The sequence below is a fragment of the Octodon degus genome, unplaced genomic scaffold (assembly GCF_000260255.1).
Source record: "Octodon degus isolate 3935 unplaced genomic scaffold, OctDeg1.0 scaffold00053, whole genome shotgun sequence".
NCBI classification, from domain to species: Eukaryota; Metazoa; Chordata; class Mammalia; order Rodentia; family Octodontidae; genus Octodon; species Octodon degus.
In genome coordinates, this window is record NW_004524629.1 from 5,822,078 (window position 1) to 5,827,209 (window position 5,132).

Below are 5,132 nucleotides of genomic sequence, written 5' to 3' on the forward strand. Positions count from 1 at the left end.
TTTTTTTTTTTTTTTCCTCATGCCATTGTACTTCTACCAGAAAAAAGAAAAAATTTTAAACAATTCCTGGAGTGATGTGGGTCTATTGGACCCTCTGTGATGCTTGGGTAAACATATGCAAAACCAGTTACATGGAACATAAGGTAGGGAGAATCCCATTTGTCCACTTTTGCACATTTGTACACACCTTTCCATTCATCATACCAAGTGAGTAAACACATAGATTGCTTCCTGTATCTCTCAGCGAAACACACTGAGATGCATAGCAAGCTACTGTCATACTGAAGTACAAATTTACAGTAGAAAAGTAAGGGATTGGTCAGCTTGACCTAATTCTGTGTTCCTAGTGTTGCATAGCAAAAGAAACAACTGAAAGAGTGAAAAGACAACCCTTAGTGTGGGAAAAAATTTTCCATGTGTTCCTCAGACAAGAGACTAGTATCTAGAATATATAAAGAACTCAAAACATTAGATCCCCCCAAATGAAATATACAATCCAAAAATGGTCATCTGAAATAGACACTTCTCAAATGAGGTAGAAGAGGCAAGCAAATATACAAAAAAAAAATGTTCAACATCGTTTGTCACTTGAGAGATACAAATTAAAACAATGCGGCGATCTCTCACTCTACAGAAAATTATCAAGAAAGCAACCATTAATAACACATGTCAGGGCCAGGGAGATGGCTCAGTAGAGTAAGGGCTTCCTTGGCAAGCACAAGGGTCTGAGTTCAATCCCCGGTTCCACCAAAAACAAAACAAAACAAAAAAATATTGGGGCCGGGGAGATGGCTCAGTAGAATAAGCGCTTCCCTGGCAAGCACAAGGGCCTGAGTTCAATCCCTGGTTCCACCAAACAAAAAAAAAAAAAAAAAAAAAAAAAAAAATCCCACATGTCAGTGGGGCTATAGGGAAAAAGGAATCCTCCACTGTTGAGAAGAGTGTACACTGCCCTTCTTGGTATTTTTCTGAAAGAATTCAAAGCATCATACCACAGTTGCATACACATCCATGCTTTTAACAGCACAGTTTGTAACAGTTAAATCTTGGAAACAGCCCAAATGCCCATTAACTGATAAATGAATAAAGAAGATGCATTTTTATATAATGCAATACTACTCAGCCATAAAGAAGGATAAGCCTGAGACATTTCTAGGTAAATAGATGCACTTTGAGACCATACCCTTCAAGTGAAATAAATCAGATGTACATATTTACTGTATTGTTTCACTAGTGTGAGAAACTGAAAGCATAAATAAGGACCAAAATGTATAATAAATATTGGGAATTGGAAATAAAATGTTCAGATGAGAAAGGGAACGAAGGAGAAGGGAGGGGAAAAGAAAGGGAAGGACAAAAGGTATAATAGAAAAAATTGAAAACAAATCTTTTATATATTAGGAGGTGAGGGCTGTGGAGATAGCTCAGCAGGCTAAGCGCCTGCCTAGGCAAGTACAAGGACCCAGGTTCGATCCCTGGAACCACATGCTGCTTAGCTATGCCTTAGACTTTTGGGAAAGGGAAATCTTAGTCCACAAAATTGGAAACATAAAAAATAATGTACCATGAGACAGAAACATTTAATTTTTTCTTTAATCAGATCTCATTCCTACCATTAAAGAATTTTTTTTTAAGACAGTCTCCCTTGTGCTGTCTGCTAGGTCGTGTTCTGCTTTCAGTGCCCTTTGTTACTCATCTCAAGACGCTGGCGGTTTAGATTTCAACTTCTTAGGCAGCTGCAGTGGCCCCAGGGAGACGGTGGCCTGGTGTGGAGCTGTCTCACTTTTGGTTCGTGTAGTCAGCCAGCCCTCTGGGGAGAAGATGAAGTTGACCTCCTCCTGATGATCAACTTTCAGTTGTTTGTAATTTTCTCAAAAAAAAAAAAAAATTCCAAGGCTACAATTTTTTATGCTTGGTCTCAATCTCAGAAGTGTGTTTTGCTGTTGTTGTTTTTGGAAGGTTCTAGACACGGCTGTTGGGAGGTAATTATTTCAGTGGGGACTGTGTATGTCAACAGTGAAACTTCAGATTATTTTCTTTTCTATTTTGTGTCCAATTTGTTCTTAAAAATGGCAAGTACCTAGATCTCAGTGAAGAATTCATGGCAAAAATTCATTTTCCTTTCTCTCTGCTTTTGATTTTTTTTTCTTGATTTCTCTCATTTTTCTGAGAAAGTTCATAAAAAAAAAATAAGGTCAGGATCCAGACATACTTTTCCTCGCCAAGAAAAATAACAGGCCTTACTCTTGCCTTCATTGAACTTTGAAATTGTGCCTTGCCTATCTTACAATAAGACAAAGTTACACTGTAATTAGATTCTCCAACTTGAGCCTTAGAAAAATAGTTAAAATTCTCATATATGTAAATTTTTAGAATTGTCATCTTTGTAGACTAAATTCACTAGGTAACTTTGTCCACGAAATAACTCAGTTTCCATAGCAGATAAATAAGACACACTGTGCCTTTAGTGACCCCACACAACCCCCCGCCCCTTCAGTTCTGTTTTTATATGAGTGAGACCCAGGGTCCTGCTTTGGAGTCATTAAAATGGGACCTGCGTACAGGCCGCTGTGGGATGAATGGGTTCTTTCTCCTGCCTTGGCTACCTGCTTCTTCTCACTCCTCTACCACCAGACATTCTTTTCTCTGTTGCTTTTAAAAGTAGGATGGTGGCTGGCAGCCTAGTGGGGTCTGTTTCCATTTTGAACCTTATAAATTACCCGGGGTGTAGAAGTAACAGGAATTGTTTGGCTTCTCCTCATTAAGCAGGAGGGGGTCTGGGCTGAATTTCCTCAGTAAAACCTTTGTCGCTTTTACGACCCCAACACCTCCGTAGCCAGCCTATGCTCCCTTTAGACTGGTGCTCTGCACCTCTGTGCTTGTTCTTTGCTTGCCCTTTATGCCTTATTACTCCTTTTCTGTCTCCCTCTCCTTCCTTCCATTCCCTCCTTTCTTCTGCCCTCTCCCCTTCCGGGGTGCAGGGAAGAAACAGTTGATATCAGTTTCCTTACAGAACTGGAGAAACCAGGGTGTGTCATGAATTAAGTTAGTTTCGTAAAACCCCATAACTAGGAGCTCATGTAGTGTGCATCGATACATTACCTCATTGGGGAAATGTAGAGAATTAAAACAAGGATCTGGAAAATTGAGAGGACACTGAAGTTTGCTTGTGAGTATAGTTTGCCTGTAGAAGCCACTGCTCTGCCTCACCCTCATTCCAAATCTGTTAAACACTTACTGTGCACAAAGTCCCAATATTTAAAATGAGATGAGCTTCAGAAGCAGCCTAACCAGGGTTTCCACCTACGCCTACAGTCCAGCGGTGCTAGGTAAGTTACTTAACATCTGGGACACAGTTTCTTCTCCTGGGAAGGGGGTGATGGACTCATGGTGCAGAACTGATGGGCCGACTAGCAGAGGTGCCTGGCGTGAGGAGCCGGGCAGACACTCCTGCCTCTCCTGCTCCTCCTGTCCTCCCCACCAAACTCACCTTCCTTGCAACTTCTGTGAATTTCGCTTGCCTAGTAACTGGAAAAGTGGCCCCTTCATTTACTGGATTGTCTGCAGAAGAGCAGTCAGTCTCCTGAGAAGGCTGAGTGAGGGCAGAGCATATGAGCCCATCACTCCCTGAGCACCCAGACCAAAGCCCAAAGGCCTGGGAGAAGCGCACAGTCTAGGCCAGTCCCCAGTACCTCCAGTCACAGAGTGGAGCTGTGAGCCCCCTCCTCCAGTTCCCTGTTGGCAGAATTTGATGTTGAAAGGCCAGGGACCCTCACAACAGTGCATGTGGCTGGGACTCCGCAGCCCCGGCCGGCTCAGTGGAAAGCTTAACTACTTCTCTGTTTTTCAGTGGTGACTGTCAGTCTTCAAAAGGATCTTTGCTTAGGTAAATTGGTCTTAAAGAATTAACATTTTGAATGAATGCCACTTTCCTAGAAATACGCTAATACTGCCACTTACATATGTTTGATCATTAGAATGTTGCTTTAAATGTTTTCAGAATTTGGGGCTGGTGAGATGGCTCAGTGGTCTAAAGCACCTACTTAGAACAAGCTCAGCAAAGCAAAGGGACCACGGTTCAATCCCCCAGCACCACATGCCAGCCAGCCCGCCCCCTGGTGGGCTGAGCTGGCCACACACACACACACACACACACACACACAAAAAAAAAAAAATTTAAAAAAAAAAAAAAAGAACTTGGGGCCAGAGAGATGGCTCAGTGGAATAAGCGCTTCCCTGGCAAGTGCAAGGGCCTCAGTTCAATCCCCGGTTCTGCCAAAAACAAAAATAAAAATAATAACAATAATAAAAATAAATAAATGTTTTCCAAATTTATTCAGATGTCTCCTGTCTCATAAGGAAGGATCCACTTTCCTTATTTGCTGACATTCTGTAAATAGGTCAGTAAAAGTATAGAAGTAAAACCTCGGTTCCAGCTGTGGCAGAAGAGTGTGTCAGAGCGCATGCTGGCCTGCCTGGGGAGAATGTTCAGCGGTCTAGGCACTTGACTGGCAAGCACAAGGACTCGAGTTTGATCCCAGAAACCTCATGCTGTAATTCCAGCACTGGGGAGGCTGAGACAGGAGGATCACTATGAGTCTGAACTGTGAATTGAGACCCTGCATTAAAAAAAAAAAAAAAAAAAAAAGAATGTATGCTGGCTTGTGTAGTTTGATGAATTTTTCAAGAACCATCCCTTACTGCTGGGGGCATAAAAGAATCATACCATGTCGGGAAAATTGGATGTGCTGGGCGGGTGACAGGGCTGAAATGCAGCAGGAGGCCCAGAAAGTTGTTCTGAGTAGCGAAACAACCCAGGCACTTGGCAAGAATACAGATTTTGTAGAAATAGCAGAGCCCAGAATTCCAGCCTCAGGGATGGAGAGAAGTGGAACCTGCAAAGTTAGACTGAAATAAGGCTCTGTACCCCGAGACAGTGAGGAGCATTGGAAGACGATGCGTGACTCCTGTCTGTGTTTGTGCTTCGGGCCATACAGGTTACAGGCAAGCTGCAGAGCCAAGGAAGGCGGGCGGATTCTGGGAATAGAAAGAATTTTCAGGATTAGAGGAGTAGAACTGAGGTACAGAAGATCAAAGCAGATCTTTCATGAAGCATTAAGACTTTATGACTC

The 5,132-nt window shown here is 42.5% G+C and overlaps 1 protein-coding gene across 1 annotated transcript in view; it reads left to right on the forward strand.

Annotated features, from left to right (window-relative positions):
* Boc (BOC cell adhesion associated, oncogene regulated) overlaps positions 1 to 5,132 on the forward strand; it is an 82,986-nt gene that overhangs the window by 41,482 nt on the left and 36,372 nt on the right. The gene's annotated exons all lie outside the window — the stretch shown is intronic.